General features: G+C 38.0%; 1 long non-coding RNA gene across 1 annotated transcript in view; it reads right to left on the bottom strand.

Annotated features, from left to right (window-relative positions):
• LOC308657816 overlaps positions 1-19,831 on the bottom strand; it is a 156,212-nt gene extending 136,381 nt beyond the window's left edge. Inside the window, exon 1 of the long non-coding RNA XR_014024071.1 lies at positions 19,723-19,831. This is a non-coding gene — a long non-coding RNA (uncharacterized lncRNA). The remainder of the gene's footprint in view (positions 1-19,722) is intronic.
• Positions 19,832-20,991: the final 1,160 nt, after the last annotated feature.

Genomic DNA, 20,991 nt, shown 5'->3' with positions numbered 1-20,991 from the left:
TCAATGGGTTTGAAGGACAGGCTGATTAGAAGAGAGGAGCCACATGGTATCAAAAGCCCACAGGCTGACTGCCACCTCCCCTAGAAATCAAAGCAGATCAGTTCAAGCAGACTTGGGACCCTAGGAGCTCTGCAGTGTGAAAAGCTTATGGCAGATGCAAGGATGTGAACCCTCGGGAAATGAAATAGGGCTGCTCTTCCCCCTGCCCCTTTCCTTTGGCATCTCCCTGCTCCATATCTAGGTCACAGCATCACATTGTCTAAACCAGAAAAACAAGTCTCACCACGGTTTCTGCAAACCTGCTCTAAAAGCTGATAATCTTCAGGTACACACTGCATAAAGTACCAAGCAGCTCTGTATATCTTAGATATACTATAAATTTTCTTTTGCTAAAAACTTCCTTTTTCTTTTTTTCCTCTACCCTCACCATTTCTACAAACATTGAGGTTATTTTTTTTTAATATTGTTGTCTACAGATCTTTCCAAACAAATGTAAAAATTTTAAAAGTCAGACTAAAAGAGCTATACGTATTGGTAATTGTGATCACCAAAACCAAATGTTCCCAATGAAATCAGATAGTGAAATTGCTTCAAGATAGGGACATGATTACTGAGAAAACTGTTTAAAGGCACCAAATTCAATATGACTCACTTCAAGTACAGCCTGTTTGGCACCATTAGATTCACAGAGACAAATATCATCTATAGTAATTAGTCAAGAGAATGTCAATTTAACTATTAAGTTGCCTTACTCCATTTGCAGCATACACCATTAACCAGAGTCATATGTAAAACCTAAAGACACAAATGGACAAGAATTTGTCTGTGTTCCTCTACAGGCATTCATTTTTTAAATCATTTTTATTCACATTGCAGATTTTATCTATGGCTCCAAAGTATATAATTAAAACACTGGAAGATAACCTAGATATTGTCTTGGATTGAGTTTGCCAACTTTTTTTTTCTTTGCTTCTTTAAGCAGACAATCCTCCCCCATCAAAAAGAAAAAGAAAATCCTAATATATAAAACAAAAACAGTTTCTGATTCGTGGTGGAGTTCTGAAAACCCATTTCTTTCTTTGGGGCCTCCCTGCTTCCTGCTGTGATTCAGGTCTCCAGGCCAAGAGCTTCTAGGGCTTCAAGATATAAAACTGATGTATTTTGACTCAGGACAGTTTGAAAGCTGCTAATTTTGAAAGAACTTCTTATTCTGTGGTCAAGAAAAACAAATCCAGGAGAGGTTAAATCACCTTTTAAAACTGACACAATCAGCTGGTAGCTAATCTGACCCAACTATCTACAATGACCCAACCGTTTCCAATCAGTGCCCAGGTCTCCTCCGGAGCACAGTGCTGTAAAGCTCACCTGCATTTACAAAGATGTAATCAGCTGCCTCTTCTAAACCCAAGATGAAAGTTGCTTTTTATTACCTAATTTGATAACAGCTGCTAATGAACATCTATTACCTACAATCACGACATTCATGGAGTTTCTCCCGTTAAAAATGGCACCCATTTTTAATCAAGTACCAGACTTTAGTTGTCCAGTTTGATTTTTTTTTTTTTTTTTTTTTGGTGCCAAGAATTAAACCCAGGAGTGCTTAACCACTGAGCCATATCCCAGCCCTTTTATTTTTTTTATTTTGAGTCAAGCTCTCACTTAGCCTTGCTAAGCTGCTAAGAGGCTTGCTTTGAACTTGCAATTCTCCTAGCTCAGCCTCCCTGAGCTGGTTGTCAAATTTGAAACAAAAATAACTAATATTGATGGCAAAGCATTTTTAAAAATATAAGTGCTGAATAATTTACAAATAAAAATACAAAGTTATTCTCTGTAAACAAGAACATGAATACCTCTCTCAGGACATCATGGATGCAATGTCACAGATAAAACAGGGCAGCAATGACACAAAGAAGAAAACATGATCCAAAACTGAAGTAGCCTAGTTAGAGGCTCAAGAGCAGCCGCTAGATGCCTGAGCATCTTGTTTGTTTTCTACATTAAGCTTCTTTTTCTCTCCATTTACATCAACCCTGAATTTAAGGTAACTGTTTCCTGGTATTGTTAAATGTTCTTGGTCCTAGGGAAAAGAAAAGAGACAAGTAATTTGCAGGATAGTAGAATGTGATCCTGGGTAATTAAATGCAGTAAGAGTAACTGATGGATTAGCCTTTCATCCCATTAGCCCACAGCATAAACCAAAGTCATAAACATTTAGTAAGTTCTTTGTCATTTATTTTAATGCTTTTTAAATGTGCTAAGGAGAAAAAAAATTATGATGTGTTTCTACAGCATTCTGGTTATGAAGGTCCTATTCATCAATAACTAATTTATTTCTATAATGGAACACTAGTTTACAAAGGATGCTTCCTATAATAAATATGAGGAATTAATGCAGAACTCTCTAATTATTGAACAATATAGGCAAGAATATAAGTGGTTGCTGAAAAAAAGATCCCACATATCAACTCTGAAAAAAAAAAGAAATGTAAAGTGGAAAAATGTTTTAAGTACTCTAGGGAGAAAAAAGATCACACAAATTAAAAATTTTAACCAAAGAAAAGCTCAGTTTACTACTTAGTTATTAAACATTTTAATTCCAATCCAAAGACCCTCCCATCCTGCTTACCAAGCTCACTGTCATAGGACTTAAAGGACTGTTAAAATATATCTATTATGCAAAAACAACCAACTCCAGAGCACACTTTCTGGAGGGTTTACCTTAGTAAACGTATCAAACCAAATAAGTTCACTTAAGTCTAACCCTTATAGTCCCAATAAATCTCAATTTTCAATATCACCAGTAATTTGCCAAAATTGGTACCTTAACCTGGCTTTTAATTATAAAATACCTTAATAGAAGTAAAGATTGAATAATTTAAAATAATTCACCTGCTTTCCATGCTTACATTACTTCAGCTTGTCTCAGCTGAGCTTCACTGGATATTATGTTATAAAACCTTTTTTGTAATTATAAGGAAGTTTAAACTGATGAACATTTTTCTTTTTTTTTTTTTTTTTTTGAGAGAGAGAGAGAGAATTTTGAGTATTTATTTTTTTTAGTTCTCGGAGGACACAACATCTTTATTTGTATGTGGTGCTGAGGATGGAACCCAGGCTGCACGCATGCCAGGCGAGCGCGCTACCGCTTGAGCCACATCCCCAGCCCATGAACGTTTTTCTTCTTAGTCACAAAAGATGATGTTATAACTGCTCACAAATTTTTTTTTTGCTATAACCATCTAATTCACTTTTTTAGATATTTTAACACATTTATTTTGAAATAATTTTCAATTTAGAAATAAGTTCCAAAATAGTACAGAGTTTCTATGCATCCTTTGTCTACTTTTTCCTAATTTTTAAAATTCTTTTTAGATATACATGACAGTAGATTGTATTTTGATATATTATGTATACATAGAGCATAACTTATTCTAATTAGGATCCTATTCCTGTGGTTGTATGGGATATGGAATTTCATAGTAATGTATTCATATATGAACACAGGAAAGTTATGTCCAATTCATTCTACTGTTTTTCCTATTCTCATCCCTTCTCCCTCCTCTTCATTCCCCTTTGTCTAATCCAATAAACTTCTGCTCTTCCCTCCCTCTCTATTTTTATGTGTTAGCATACACATATCAGAGAGAACATTTGGCCTTTGGTTTTGGGGGGATTAGCTTATTTCACTTAGCATAATAGTTTCCAGTTCCATCCATTAACTGGCAAATGCCATATTTCATTCTTATTTATAGCTAAGTAATATTCCATTGTGTGTGTGTGTGTGTGTGTGTGTGTGTGTGTATATATATATATATATATATATATATATATATATATATATATATAACATTTTCTTTATCCATTCATCTGTTGAAGGACACATAGATTGGTTCCACAGCTTGAATATTGTGAATTGAGTTGCTATAAACATTGATGTGTCTAGATTCTTATAGTATGCTGATTTTAGATCTTTGGGATTTATACCAAGAAGTGGGATAGGTGAATCATATGGTGGTTCCATTCCTAGTTTTCTAAGGAATCACCATACTGTTTTCCAGAGTGGTTGTACCAATTTGCAGTCCTACCAGCAATGTATGAGTGAATCAACCCAATCAATAAACGGGCACTATAACTAAATAGGCACTTCACAGAAGAAATACAAATGTTCAAAAAATACATGAAAAAAATGTTTAACATCTCTAGCAATTAGAGAAATGCAAATTAAAAGTACATTGAAATTCTATCTCACTTGTCAGAATGGCAATTATCAAGAATACAGGTAACAATAAATGTTGGCAGGAATGTGGTGGGAAAGGTTCATAAAATTCACTTTTATCTCAATGTATCCTGATCAAAATCCAAAATCGGAAATCCTCCAACTTATTTTGGATTTTGAATTTTCATATTAGGGATGTCAACCTGTATATTAAAGGCAAGTTGTGTACTAAGGTGTTCCACTTATACATACACTACATGCTCAACAAACTGTAAACTTTCTTCTTATTATATAATTATGACAATGACTAATGACAATCCAGAAATGTTTCTCTGTCGACCACAAGTTTTTGGTTCAAAAGACAGCTTTGAATTTGCTTCCCGTTTGTCTTTTTTAAAATTTATACTGGCAAATATAAAACATATAGAAAAAAACAGAGAACACCGGACATAACAAGAGGTGAAAGATAAGCAAAGACTGAGGTGTGGTGTTACCATTGGGATGTCCAGTTAAGTCCCGGTCCTTGGTGTCCTGAACGAAGAATTGAACAAGAAGTAACAGATAGAGTACGGCTTTTGTGAAGGTGAAGATAGCACTCCATCAGGTAGATAAGAGTGGGCCAAACAAGAAAAGAGGCTCAAGGCCCCAGTGACTAGAAATTAGTATCTTATATGCTAAACTGTGGGGTGTTCTCTTCCATATGTGGACCTGATTGAAAACCTTACCCCATTTTCTCCCTTTGGTTATATTATGATAGCTGATTAGAATATTTTCCCCCATTTCCAATTTCCCCAAATTAGTTACTTTAGAAAACCTAATAAGATGGAAAACTACTTAGCCACAAAGAAGAATGACTTTATGACATTTGCTAGTAAATAGATGGGTCTGGAGACTATCATACTAAGTGAAATAAGCCAATCCCAAAATTCAAAAGGTCAAATGTTTTCACTGATATGTGGAAGCTAAAACACAATAAAGGGGAGTAGGGGGGAAGAAGAAAAGTTCAGAAGATTAGACAAAGTGGTACAAAAGGAAGTGGGGCTAGGAATAGGAAAGACAGTAGAATATATCTAGCATAACTTTCCTATGTACACTTATGAAATTAAGAGAATCCCACCATCATGCCACAAGAATAGGGTCTTAATTAGAATAAGATCATTCCATACATGTATAATTTTATCAAAATAGATTCTATTGTCATGCATAACTTAGAAAAGAACTGATTTTTAAAAAACTAATTTAAATACTGCCCACTTTACCTATTTGTCATTTTACAATTAGAACCTGTGGCCCATGTAGTCATGGTGATAAGTCCTCAGTGGCGGGAGTTGTCACGGTAATGAAATTTATTGTAAACAGGAACAGGATTCCTCTCCTGTTCTAGTCCTCCAGTGGCTTCTTTTTTAGAGTTTTGTCGTCGTCGTTGTTGTTGTTGTTGTTTGTTTGTTTGTTTACTGTCAACTTCAGCCTTTATTGAGAACATACTTTCTGTAATAATTAAAATTAACATGAACACAGTCAAATGTAGTCTGTGTTGTGAGGTTTTAAAATGTGTCAAATAAACTACCCAGAGGGAGTGTGGGGGAGGCAGATTAAATGGTTTGGGCTAGCAGTTTCTGCATTCTGTCCTTTTTAACCTCAATCTTATTTTTCGCCATAACGTTCTCCCTAAATTGGCAAGCTCTAAAAGGCTTTTTTAAAAATATATTTACAGTGACAAGCTGTAATCTAACCTAAAAACGTCATGTTTTTCTTTTCTCTCTAGGTGTTTCTCTCCTATGCCTTTCTGAGAAAATGTTTTGAATATTTCATCAAATGTGAGAGAAAATTCTATAAATATGAGCATATTTTTATTACAAACATCTTGTTATGCAACTGTTATTGAATTCTTCTAATCAAGCAAGGACCTTAGTGACTGGCTTTCACTGTTCTAAGATCTGTTGTGACTTTTTTGGTTTTCATAAGCCTCCTGTCTCCACAACCTCCCATAGGAAGAACTTTGGCTTCTCAAAGTCCCCGTGGCTGAATTCACAGGGTTGGAAGGCACAGAGGCATCTCTCATCAGGAGGCAACTGCCAGTTTCCTAAGTGACTCTTCGACCATCTGATTTCTCTTTGTCATAAATCTTTCAGATACGTAGTATTTTTTATTCTTGCAACTGACTTTGCCTTAAGCAAACTCCCTAACCTCTCTGAATCTGTTTGCTCACCTGTAATAAGAGAATAATAATACCTACTTTATGGGTCATCCTGGGGATGGATTACACTGCCTTAAGTAAGTCAATATATGACACCTATTATTACAAACATATGCCTCAAACTTACCTGCCTAACCTACTTCACTAAACAAGGGAGGTGCTATCACAATACCTGGTCAGGAGCCTGAGTTACCCCACCTCTAGGGCCTCCAGATGAACTTATCCTTTAGGCTGGAATGGCACATCTCTTCCCAGCTTCCTTAGTACCTGCAGGATGACTTAGAGGGGGTTGGGGGGTATGGACTTGTGTCAGAGGAAGTATACCTGAGTGAGCCTGTGCTCACAGCACGGGTGGAGGCTGGAATTTCACTGTTAGCTTTGACACTTATTAACCACGCGACGGCAACAGTGAAGATTACCTAACCTCAGTTTCTTCATTTATAAACTGGAAGTGGATTGTCATAGTATCCACTTCCCAGAATTATTGCAAGGATCAAATGCGACAGTGTAATAAAGCATGGAGCAGAATTCAGTAATTTCTCAGTGCATGGTTTACTGGGAATTAGGACCCCAGTCATATAAACCAAAAGCCGTATGGATTCCCTCCTTTTATTCTTGACAATTGTACCCATCCTCTTAGGGGTCAAGAAATCCCACCATAGTTTTTTTTTTCTGTTTTGAATGGTAAAATATTCCTATATCAAGGCCACATAAATTAGAATTCTCCTCTGGCTAACTGTCTAATATGACAATTGTTCTTTCTGGTGTTAACACACAAATATTTCTGATATAAGCACTGAATAGATGGGCTTGTACTATAATAATAAGAGCAAAGACTTACCTAGAGTTCACTATGTCCATCCTTTGTCCTGCATTATCTTTTAATTTTTGACATTAATCCTTTGAAGTACTATTCTCATTTTACAGATAAACGAACAGCTCAGAGAGACAAATTTACTTAGGTTGACAAAGCTGTACTATCTTGCAGTTGTGCTCGGTCAATAGAACAGACAGCTCAAAGACCAAGGAAGACACCAGGAGGAAGGATAGGCGATAAAGGGTTAATTGGGAAGTGTTTATGGGGGAGGTCTTGTGATAGGGCTGGACAGGTATATCCCTCCTTCACATGATGCCTCACTAGAAAATAGGGCTTCCTATCCCTCTCCACCCCTTTATCCAGTGTGGCCAATGCTGACTAACCACAGAGAGAGGGTGTATGTAGTCATTTTACAGATAACACAAACTTGCCCTAATTCCCAGCATACAAACAAGAAAGACAGTGTCCTTCAAGATAACATGTATCTGGACATTCCAGCCTGACTTGCTCTTTGTTCCCTTAACTTAGCTAGGTATTTGGGAACAGAAAGGGACATTTAGGGACATGATGTTGTATGGTCCCTCTTTTCTTTAAGGATGAAATAAAAGCTAATAAAAGCCCTACACATATGAACACAATTTTAAATCAAAACTTAGACTATAATGTGCTTCCTTCCGAAGGCTTCATGCTTTAAATCACATATTAAATACTTTACAGATATAACCAACCACCATGCATGCTGTGACTAGTCCCTGGCTAGTGCTGTTGTTAGTTGCCTACTGGTGCATTGTGGTCACTGTCACAGACCTCTGGGATGCACCTTAGACAGGACCAAGTCCTCCACTGCCATTGACTGTTCTGAATCTCTGAACAAGGCTAAATCAAGGCCATTTTTCACAAAATTCTTTCCATGGATTCCTGCAAAGAAAGCCAAGAGGCAATACTAAAATCTCAATAGTAATATAAAGTTTACAGCCTATTTAGGGCATGGGGTATTCTATCCAGCAAACATTAGAAGTTAAGTCAGAAGTTTTGATGTATGTATGGAACATTGGATTCCAGTTTTCAAGGAATATGCATGTAATTCCTAACACCCAAACTGGGCACAATTTCATCTTCTTTGACAGTTCAGAAGTCATGACTGTGTCTGAGCCCTTTATCAGGAATACCAATCACCACATTGTTAAACTACCAGTGAAGGAGAGAAGTGCAATTTTTTTTATAGAAATACTTTTTTGCACACTATCTTTATTTTGTTTATTCATTTTTATGTGGTGCTTAAAAAATGTGCCTCATACGAGGCAAGCATTCTGCTACTGAGCCACAACCTCAGCCCGAGAAGTGCAATTTCAATGGGATTGACTAGACAAGAGAGAGTATATTGTATTTGTCTATGGACTGAAAGGTTTTATTTACTTTTTTTTGTTCTACTTAAACCAAAATCCATCGAGCACTCAATTAAGTTAAAACCATGCAATTTTTTTATTTGTTCAGAATAGTGTAGGTCAAGTTCATTTGTAAATATGCTATTTCTATGTTTTGATATGTTGAACAGTTGTACATTCTGAGTATGAATTCAAGGAAGGGAATTGTGAATACAGAGATGGGAAATGGAAAAGTTAATGGAATCTGTATTTTAAAAAAATGGCTAGGGAGTTCAAGGGAGCATTGGAGAAAACTCCTACCTATCAGGGTCCCCTGTCTGCTATTCTTGCTAAGTCCAGAGAAACTCTTCCACTCCTAATACTGGGAGCTTTTCCATGAAACCCTATTTCTTCACCTCCCTTGAGGTTGAACAACTTGTCAGGTGACCTGTGGTCTAGCCATCAGTTCTGCCTCCCCACTGCCACTTCATCTCTGATTGTAGGCTGCATCGAATGAGGGACTTAGGCCTTAGAGATAAGAAGAATACCTCTGGGATACTGGCCCTCAGGGCAGTATTGCTAAACAGAGAAGGATTATCTTTGGATTCGCCCATAAGTCACATATCTAATGAAAAGCCAACAGAAAACTGATTCTTCATGTCAGTAAATGTATAAGTTTCATTTGGCTACCATATTAAAACCAGTAAATATATTTGTGTGTGTGTGTGTGTGTGTGTGTGTGTGTGTGTGTGTGTGTATGTATATATATATATATATATATATATATATATATATATATATATATACTGACCATATAGTTTATTATTCAGATAATGGTCTTCTTGCAAATTAACAATATTAAAGGCAGTAATGGTATAAAATTTACAGTCAAAACTTGCTGTCCACCCCGCTCTGGCCAGAGTTCCCAATGGTAGCTTTTGCTATATTCATCTCTGAGCCAAACAGAATTCTTAAGATGTCCCTCCCAAGATTATTTCACCAAAGAGCAATCCAGGTATCACTGTGAAGAAATCTTGCAGATATAATTAAGGTCACAGATCTTAAAATAGGGAGACATGCCCAATCTAGTCATGTGTGGTCTTAAAACAGAGGCATTTCTCTGGTTACAGTCAAGAGACATCCAGCAGCAACAGAGGTGTTATAAGATGAGGCAGGAAGGAAAGGGAGCCAGGGGCAAATGAAGTGAGATAAGCACCTGACTGACCCAGGTTGGCTTTGCAGATGGAGAAAGCAGCCAGAGACAGGAAATGTGAGCTTCTGAAAGCTGAAAACAGGGCCCTGGGCACAGCCAACTCTTTGAGGAGAACCACAGTTCGAAGCCCAGAGGAGCTGACCTAAAGGATGGGATTCTTTCACAGAAGCCTCCAGTAAGGAACCCAGGCCTGCCCACACCTTTGTTTCCATCTCACAGATCCAAAACTGAGCCTTAGCAGACCTCTAGCCTAGAAAACTGTCAGAAAATAAGTGGATGTTACTTTAAGCTGCTCTCACAGTGGTAACTTGTTACAGTATCACTAGGAAAATAATACAATTTCCCAAATAAACACATCTTAATCGCCAATGAGATCTTTATTTTTTTCCTCAAATCTTGTACCTTCTTTGGTTTTCTCACAAAATTATCTTTTACTTATTCATCTTTTCACTCCCTTTTGCTAGGACGTAGAAGTGAATCTGAAAAGTCCCTATTTGTTCTAAAACAGAAATCTGTATTTATGGGTTACATTAAGGATTACATTGAGCTTCTAGATGTGTGAAGTTTTTCTCATTCACAGTGTCAGAGTATGTAAAGGCATTGTGTGAGAGAAATGCCTGCTCATTTGACATGAAGCAATCAGTTTAGTGAGACAAAAGAAACATTTTAAAATCCTATCAAATGGAGTTGGCTTCCAGATTAGGCCTAGCTTTTAAGGTAAAGAAACCCAGTTTTACAAGTGACTTAGTTTTTGAATGTTGAAAAGCCTCAAATGCCTTGTAAAAATCTCAGGAATAGATGTGGTATCATTGTATTAAAAAAAAAAAAAATCTTGCAGTGGAAACAGTAAATTCAGTCAGTCATAGCAACTGACAGTTACGGTAGACGTTTAGGAAGCCACGGCTTATTTCCTTCAGTCATGGGGACCATTTTTAACAAACATGATGACAGCATAATGTTGCTTTAGTATCTCTATAGTTAGTAAGTACAATTTGAAAAAGCTGATCCAACAGTAACTTTTTTTTTTTTTTTTTTTTTTTTTTGGTGCTAGGGACTAAGCCCAGGGCCTCATGCTAAGCACATGCTCTCTCACAGAGCCACACCCTGAGTCCTGCAGTAACACAACTTAACTCCTGATAACATCAGGAGCAGCAAGCACAGGGGCTAGAGCAACCATGGCTGGCAGCCTTATCCCTCAGACAGGCAAAAGATCAGGAAGACAGGAGGAACTGGAACTGGGTATAGTTTAATTTCCCACTGGGCATAGTCTAATTTCTCTTTATGATCAGATCAGTGACCATTGATAGGAAGATTTCCTGGGTTCTGATGCACCCTCTGTGTGGTACCTGGGTGTTGATCGTAGGGCAGGGACAGATCAGAAGGGAACTAGGCCCTGGGTTGGAACATTCTGCATTTCTGTCCACCAGAGTAGTCCACCAAATACAGTTTTCATTTTGTGTCCAGTTTTTAAAAATAATCCTGCTGGAACTTGTTTTACTTCAAATCCTATTTTCTGAAATAGTAAAAAAACAAACTGATTCCAAAGAAGCAAAATACACCAATCAGCTTCAATGAACCGAGACTAAAATCTGGATTCCAGTCCCCATAAGCAAGTCACAGGTTGGGGACCTGAGCTTACACTCTCTTACCATTCAATGACAAGGGGCTTGAGGACATGGACTTCCAAGTCAGGCAGACCTGGCTTCCTGCAGAGCTACAACTCTTGGTAACTGTATGACTTTGCATTGCTTAACCACCCCAAATTTCAGCTTCTTTACTTTTAAAATGTGTATGATCCTGTCTGTCTCATAACGAAATAACATGAGTTTCACACAGCGCCTTGCACGTAGTGAGCACTCATTATTTCAATTGCTATGCAGCAGTTGAACTGTTAAATAGCATGGCAGATGCCTTCCTATATTATATGCAATAAGTCTTCCTCGGGCATTCCTAATTCTTATTTATCTGTAGGTTTACATCATCTGAACTAAATGACTGCCATATTAATTACTTTATGTAATCTATTTTTTTAAAAAAAGTAAATCTCATTGGTTACACACATTCTACCTCCACAACTTTGCATTCCTGACATGCCCTAACCTGTGCAGTGGGCCCTCACTTTATGAATTCAAATGGCACTGCTTTATGAAGAAAAGAAACAGAGAGAAAGAATAGTGACAACGTAAGCAGGAAGCTGTTAGTACAGGGCCACACAGACACACAGAGAGCAAACCAACCACATTTGTCTCTGTCATCACCACCTGGCCCCATTTCCAAAGCTTAGAGACCATTTTTGTAAGTACAGTATATTTACTGGGTTTCTGTCACCTACAAAGTCCAGCACTGTCAATCTGGGGCCAGGGTTGCGCCTTGCAGTCTTGATGCTTACCCTAGGAGGAAGCTCCCTAAGCCAACAGCAGCCACAGTCAGGAAGGCTGTAAGATGTCACTGAAAGGTGGCAGTCCCTACCAGTGCCCTGTGAAGGAAGGACTGATACCTATTCCCAGAGGAGCAAGGGTTCTGCATTCTGCTTGAATCTCTGAAGAAACTGCAGATAAAATAAACTTACTACATAGAAATATCAAAAGAGTGGGATTGCCACATCTGTATTTGGCACTATGGGGATATGATTTCACCCACATTTTGACAACGACTAGACTAGACATAAATATGAACTAGTTATATGCACCTTTGAGTCACAAAATATAGGTTTGGTCTCTGGCTCTTTCTGGCCAATTAAACTGCTTTGAGTCTTATTCTCCATATCTCTGAAATGATACAATGTGCACACGCCCGTGTATACACACACACACACACACACACACACACACACAGTGGTAAATCTGAGATCACATAGGAAATCTCCTGGTTTATTTTCATGTCCTTCTTTGTGTCCCACACTGATCTCTACTAACTCTGGATTATTCATCAATCAATTCAATTAATTATGTTGGTCAAGGTTTACACGAACCTTTCTGTCTCCTTTTTTTTTTTTTTGTATTCTTTTAGGATTCACTTAGATCAAAAACAGAAGAGAGATGGGATAAGATTTTAGCAGCAAGATCATTTTGGGTAACTGATGCCATTTCAGAATAATTATTTTTAAGAAATATTTTCATGAAACCTGAATTTCTTTTTTTTTTTTTAACCTTTCCTAAAACACTGTAATAACAAAATTTTCCTTCTAGTTCCATGGCCTTGATAGTTATTCAAATAACATTGTAGCTCACAAGGAGAGAATGAAATGGCTTCTGTCCAAGAGAGATATTATTCTAGTTAATTATTAGCATTAAAATTCCAATTTAGTGTTGAATATACTAATAGACAGATGCTGCCAGCGCTACGGGTCAATGCTTTTGTAAAAGACAATCTCATACTAGTCAGGTATGAAATTATGTTGAAAGGCTGAATGAGCTAATGGCACCCTCTGTGCCATGGGCATGTGCTCAGAACGCCTAGCATGGAATGAGGTCCACAGAGGTTGTATGCAGTAAGTTGAGGACTTTGGAAAATGAAGTTCATTTAGACTCTGCAAATGGTGTCTATGGATAGCACTTACTGAAGAAAACATTGTAAAGGATACTCTGGAGGCTTTCAAAAGAAATAGAAGACCTCTGGCTCCAAGGAGGCAGTCAGAGCATAGAAATATAAATCAAGGGAAAAACAGATTTACAGAGCATCATATCAATAGGCCCAAGTCAAAGTTGTTCTTCTGCATTCATGAGAGTTTAGAGGGCTCCAGGTAAAAAGAAGGGAACAGAGAGCAGATGATCTTATCAGGAAAGTCTTTTAGGATTGAGGAAAACTGAGAAGGACTATTTATTTCAGAAGCAGTAATGGCAGTTACTGACTCAAGTATAATACTTGAGTCAAAAAACAGTGACTTGGAATGAAGAGAAAGTAATTATATACCTGCATGCTATGGAAGGTCTATCTGAGATTAATACCAAAAGGAGTTTTCTCAAAACATTTGAGGCAATTTCCTATATCTTGACTGTAAGGATGGCTATTCAGGTATATGCATTTGTCAAAAGCTCATTAAAATATAAACATTAAAAGATGCCTCAGTAAAGAAGAGTTTTTAAAGGATGAATTTTTTTAAATAGAGAAGCTGATCAACACTAGACTAATTTCTTCAAGATTTTTTTTCTTTTTTCTTTTTTTACTGTTGTTGAATTTGAAATATAACAAGAAGTTGCTGACAGATATGCTTTTTTTAAATAGACACTCATAAAAATCATGTTTTAAAATTGGATGATGTTTGATTTAACTATGTATACCTTTTAAAATATTTTTTAAATTTTTTAGGTATAGGTGTTATTTGGTTTCAATTTTTATGTGGTGCTGAGGATTGAACCTAGTGCCTCACATGTGCGAGGCAAGCACTCTGCCACTGAGCCACAACTCCAGCCCTCCATTTACCTTTTTAGAATTTAGAATAGTTTTTGTTCTCAGTATCTGAGTAAATGAAGAAGATATCTTCATGAATACTTCCCAGTATAGGCTAAACCTTCAGTTGTAGATTAATATAAACATTTACAGAATCCAAGCAAGTGTATTGTCTTTTCTGAATCACACTTTCATGAAAGTGAATTTGTGGGTCTTGGATCACTAGCATCAGCACCATTAAAGGTAAAATGGGATGGAATAGGCATCAAGGGCCATCAGTCCCACTGTGACAACTACAGGAAAGCAAATTGCAAAAATTTTATCCAAGATATCAGAGATCTCTGAATAATGGAAGGATGGTCAGTAGAGTAGATAAGGGGACTAGGAGAAGGAGGAGGAGAGAGAAAGAGGAAACATTGGGGACTGAAGTAAAGCTAATTATTTTCCACTCATGTGTGATTATGCCAAAATGATCCCCACTATTATGTATAACTACAATGTACTAATAAAAGCATTTTTTAAAGTATACACAATTAAATCAAATGGTATTTTGGAATTTTACATCAATTTCAAAATCCAGGGTGGTAAATATTTTCGAGGTGAAGTTTCCAAATAAACAAACTTATTCCAGATTCTAAACCACAACCCCATAGGTACCTCCCCTCCCCCAGGTTGGGGCACTTGACACTGCTAAGAGGTCAATGGCTGAGCTTGGCCCAGAAATGAGACAAGCAGACCTTTCAGTGTCCACTCAGATCTGAAATATTGAAAACTTGGAGGAGATTCTGATACAAGATTGATTTTTGCCTCTGATTGTTTGCTGGGTTCTGGAATTTTGGGGGATGCTGGGGTTTGGGGAATGGTAAAAAATCCAAGTGAAATTTTCTACAGTCTTGTTGCCTAGAAGATAAAGACTGAAATAAGAAAAGACAGGACACCTGATATTGACCTGTAGATGGGACCAAATCCAGTAAGTGTCAAATCTGGATAATAAATACATAAGCTTCTTATTCTATTCCTTACAGGGTCCTACGTGTATATACAGTATCAAAACAAAAAGTTTTTAAAATACTATTCGTCATTCATATTCCACTATGAATAAATAAAGGCCAACAAAGGCACAGTGGAAAGGACAGCGGATGTGAAGTCACAGCAGTAGCGTCCAAGACTGAGATCTACTACCTCAGGAAAGTCCGAATCTCAGTAGGAACACCATACTCGAGCCACGCAGTAGAGATAAATAGTTCCTGACCCATCTTAAGTCCCTGGGCTATTGGAATTTCAAATGCAATTGTGTATATATAAGTGCACATTAAAATAAAAGCATTGAGGACTATGTTGGGGCAATAGTTACTTAGTCAGAGGCATCATGAGCTACAGTGTGCCTTTGTGTAAAACAGGAAAGAAGGCTCTTCCAGATGGATGAATACTTAAGAGGCCCCTGTGGGGGTGACACAGTCCTTAGGCAGAGAAGGGCAGGGTGCAGCGGGTGAATCATTTCCGCTCACTCCTCCCAGGCTGGGTGCTTTTGGTCAGTCCGCAAATTCTTACCCTTCTGTGTGATTCTAGACATAATGCAGTGTTTTCCTCCTAAAGGAGTGAACACAGCCTATCCAAGTCAAAAAGGGTTTGAATAGAGTAGAAGAAAGGAGGAAGAAAAGGAGGAGGAAGAGGACAGTAAATGCATTTGTGCCTGGGGTGTCCTGAAGCGCAGTGATTGGCAAACTCAAAGATCCTGAAGGGCCCAGCCACTTGTTAAGCAGATAAGAGCGAGCACAAGGTGAGGAGAAGGGCCCAGCAACATAGCCACACCTCCTTTCTTCAGCCCTGACTCAGGCTGACCCAAGCTCTGACCCTGCTCATGCAAAGCTGCCTGGTATTCAGAAGGTGACTAAACCATGTGAGCTCACAGACTGAGCTAGAAGAAACAGCCCTGGGTAGTTTGTTTCCCATTCTAAATGAACTTACTTCAAATTACTAAACCAAAGGCCATTATCTCAACATCATAAACCTTATTTCCAATTAAGATGATCTATGTCTCTTTCAGACTCCTGCATTCCAATTAGCAGAGAATAAGGTTATTCCTATTGCACCCTGGCATGCTAAAGTTATCATGGAAAAAGTAAAAAATTACTTCAATTACATGGAAGTATTAGTCTTCTGTCAGGATCTTCCTGAGATATAGGTTCTTCATATTCCACTGAGTGGATACAGCTTCATTAAATATATTTGTTTGTTAAAAATATCCATTCTTCAACATTTGAACAAAATGCCCTTCAATGTTTTTAAATAGCAGTGTCTGTATGTCAACTATGAGTTCTGCAATCTCTCATATCCATGCAAATGTTATTTGCATCTAAAAAACTTCTTGTGACCTTATTACAGAAGATTATTTTACTCAAGGGAGGCATATGATACCTGGCATCAGATTTTCTTTGACATTTCCCCATCTTGTAATTACTCAGCTTTTTTTTTCAAAGTGCTAAGTATTCTGCAGAAAGATGATCTCCTTTATACCACAATATCAGCTTTCTTCTAGACACACCAACTACAAAAATGGTGTCAAAAGACAAAGCTATAACAAAATTCAGTTAAAGATCTTAATTGGCTTTTACTTGCAATTCTAGAATTGGGAAACACTTCATTCCAATACAGGGACCATGAAAGCCAGGTAGAACTAGATTTGAATCCCAACTCTGCTACTCCCTGCCTAGTCACTTAACCTTTCTGCATTTAGGTTTTTTCACTTCAAAAACAAGTTGATGAGAAAATCAAACTAAATGAGGGAAGCAAAACTCATGTCACGTGCTCAGTAAATGTAAATATCACCTGACTCAATATTCAGCCCATGATCACGGCTTAATCAAGATTCATTCAGTTAATTGGAAATAGAGTTCCAAAGATGTTTTCACTAGTTCTGCAAATCAAGGATAGTCTTTTTAGAAGTAAAGTTTGATCAGCAACTAGATACCTTCTGGGAAAAATTCCCAAAGGCAATGTTGGTCCTAGAGCTTTCATGCAGCTTGCATGTATCTTGCTTGGTACTTTCTCCCATGCCAGCAAGACTCCAGAAGAAGGCCTAGAGTCTCCAGTAAGCAATCAGCTCACCCAATTCTTCTACGGCACTGACTGCTTAACGCACCCAGAAGTATCTGGTTTTTAAAAGGAAAGGATTCCTTAAATTAGTGCATTTAGATGGCCTGTGGAGGGCTTTTGGAACCAGTGGGCAAAGTGTTCACTCCTGAGTGTGGTTTCTTCTAAAAAAGGATAAGTTTTACTCTCTAAGATTTCTTTCTTCTGGGAAACTTCCAGTTGTATAGTCATTGCTATATAATGTTTTGGTCAACGATGGACCACATATGCAAAGGTGGTCTAGTAATGTTAAATAGAGCTCAAAAATTCCTGTGACCCAGAAATTTTGTGACACAGAGTGCAACATGTTACTCACAAGTCCAAAGTGTTGCTGCTTGTAAACACACTGTTTTGCCAGTCATAAAAAGTACAGCCCAGGTAATTATGTCAAATATGTAACACTTAGTCAGCAACATGTTACCAGTTTATGTATTTACTAGATTATATTTTTCATTGTTATTATAGAGTGTGCTCCTTCTGCTTATATAGAGATCTACTGTAGAACATGATGCTGTGCTACCTACAGCAGCTTCAAGAGTCTCATGTTTCTGCATCTCTTGATCACATCAAGAGAGGCCACGTGGAGTGATTGATCTCCACCATCTAGGTTTGCATGAGTGCACTGTCATGTTTGCACAAGGACAATACCACCGAGTGAGGCATTTCTCAGAATGTGTCCCTGTCATTAAGTAATGTGTGGCTGTACTTATTAGTTTCCCCACACTATTACTCTAAGAAACCTCAGTTGGAAGTGCCAAAATCAAAGTTTCATCTCAGAAAAATTTAAATGACATTTTTTTTTTCTCTTAAAGTGAGAATCTGTGATTAAAAAAAAAAAGATGTTTTTTTTTTTTTCAGGTAAGAAATTATTGAATTACAGAAGCAGTTTAACTTCCTGAAACTGTGAATGTTTGTATTTTGATCACAGGTGCTTAAGGATGATGGAGAACAAGAGAGACCTGGAATGATAAAATCCACAAATGATCTCTGGATTTTACTTTTTGTCTTTTTTTTTTTTTTTACAACCTGTCTTGTTGCAAGTATTTTATCAAAGACATTAATAATGAAGAAAGCCAACCAGCTTTACAGATACCAGCTCATAATGCCATCCCCTGAGTGCATTATTAGAGTGCTAACACTGGTGGAGAGATTAATGAGAAAAGGAAAAGTATAAATAGAGAAAGGAAGACATCAAATGACCTAGATAATCTATTCACTGGCTGATTTCTGAATGATTAACAATCTACACCTTTTCCCTAAAATAAAATTTTTGATCTTGGCTTCTACAGTGCAGGAGACAGTATTTGCACATTAATGCTGTTAAAGTTCTATTATCATTTATAAATTTATCATTCCCATTTGTTTTTCTTGTCTGTAATAAGTTTCTCTTTCATTTTTTACAGCTCAGAACAAAAACTACCAGAAACTCCCTCAAAAGTACCAGAAGACCTTTGCTTGCTCCCACTCATCATCCCTTCAGATGAGGTTAGGTGAGGGTAGCAGGGGAAACTAGCACCTTTTCTCACACTCTAGCATTTTAAATGAAACTAAGTGCTAACTCCTCTGAAGCACTGAGATTTTTCTCCACAGAGCTTCTTCACACTCTGTCTCCATTACAGCCTCACCCATGCCCTTTGGGAAAACATGTTTTGGAGGAATGAGAATTGCCAACACCCAAGGCACCATGAGCAATGCTGGCACCAGACCCCCACAAGGATTGAACCGTAAGATTGGCCTCCCAGGTAGTGTGATCTAGAAACGTGAATAAACAATAAACGGCTCCTTCTCCTTGAACTTAAGATCACCTAAAGGAACTGAGCCCAAACTCTCATCTCTCTGGGGGTAGAGATTTGGCCAGAGTCTTCTCCCTACCTGGTGACTGAGCAGCCTCTGCCAGGTCACACCCCGTTGGCTGCTGTTTCCCTCCCCATATAAGCCAAGTCTTACCTGAACGCTCATTTCTTTTATCAAACTCCTTTATTCCGCTAATACTTGCATTCTCTGTTTCTTGGTACATGCACACAAGTACTCTAGAGAAATCCTGAGCAGTTGGGTTGCAAACCTCCTGTGTAGGTGCTGGTGAGGACTGGGAGTGGTGGGGGCTTCTTGCCTTTGTTACCTCGAGGCTGCTCACACTCCCCCTTGTTTACTTTTCCAATGGAAAACTAATTTCCGTAACGACTGCCCTCTTTTTCCTGGCCTGGATTCTGTTTTCATATTGGACCTTGATCATGTAAATAAGACTCAACAATGCTTGTTGGAGTGTTCTCCAAAAAGGTTTTTGCTGGGTTTTGCTGGTGTTTGAAGAATGAATAGTGTCTTAGTCTGTTCCTGCTGCTATGACAAAATTGCCTTACACTGGGCAATTGATAAAAACATAAATTGATTACTCACTGTTCGGAGCCGGGGAAGTCCAAGATGAAAGCTCCAGCAGATTCAGAGTCTGATAGAGACTTGCTCTCTGCTTCAAAGATGTTGACTCTTCTGTGTCCTCACATGGTGGAAGGGACAAACAGCTCCCTCCCACCTCTTTTATAAGGGCACTATTCTATTCATAAGGGCTCCACCTTTATGACTTAATCATCTCTGAAGGACTCACCTTTGAGGGGATAGGATCTCACTTATGTTGCCCAGCTGGTCTCAAACACACAGGATCAAGTGATCCTCCAAACTCAGCATCCGGAGTGTCTGGGACTACAGACATTCCACTGTACATGATTATTTTTGTTTTGTTTTGTATGCAGTACCAGGGATTGAACCAGGGCCTCACCCATACGTGCTAGACACTTGCCTGAAACTGAGTGAGGTACATCCTCTTTCCTGAGGTCCCCCCATTTGAATACTGTATTCACTATTAAGTTTCAATGTATGAATTTTGGGAAGACATGAACATTCAGGCCATATCAGAAGATGATGCAGAATAGTACATACCATCTCAAAACATGAATAGAGGGAACCAGAATACACCACCTTAAAATGTGTCCTTTTTGCACATTGGTTATTTTGGAGTTGATCATTTTGAGAAACTTTTAGACACAGAAACTCTCATAAGTTACCCCTTTTCAAGAGAAATTTATATCTAAATCACTAGCTATTCTAAGTAAATGAAGAAGGCATCAACTTAAATCTGCATGGTAAACTCTAACTTTGCTTTATGGGCCTTTTCCTGACCACCTTGTATCAACCAGGCCTCTCTCCTCAGGCTCCCATTTGCCTCTCCTACTCCCAGAAGCCCATAGCTTTTCTGTGGTCCATGAGAATATATAAGCCGCAGTCATCTGACCATTTCTTTGTGTCTCATTTTTCTCCAATATGGGAAAGTTTAAGTGTGGGACTCAAACTGTGGAACTCCTGTGCGCATGTGAAGATGCAGGTGAAGATTAGGGTGATATGGCAAAAGCCAAGGAACCCCAAAGACTGTCAGCAAACTCCAAAAAGACAGGAGAGAGGCATGGAACAAATTCACCTTCCCAGTCCTCACGAGAACCAGCCCTGCCCACACCTTGGTCTCAGACTAGTCTCCAGAATTATGAGAACATACATATCCACTCTGGCATTGATCATGGCAGCCCTAAAACATACTCAATCTGAATTTAGATTTCAGGCTCTTCTTTCTCATACTGCTTCCTTTGTGACACTTATTGAATTTGTAAATATTTTTTC

This window comes from Spermophilus citellus (assembly GCF_964194105.1).
Source record: "Spermophilus citellus genome assembly, chromosome: 10".
Lineage (NCBI taxonomy): Eukaryota > Metazoa > Chordata > Mammalia > Rodentia > Sciuridae > Spermophilus > Spermophilus citellus.
Note: the sequence above shows the minus strand (reverse complement) of the source record. Positions and strands in the feature narration are given on the sequence as shown.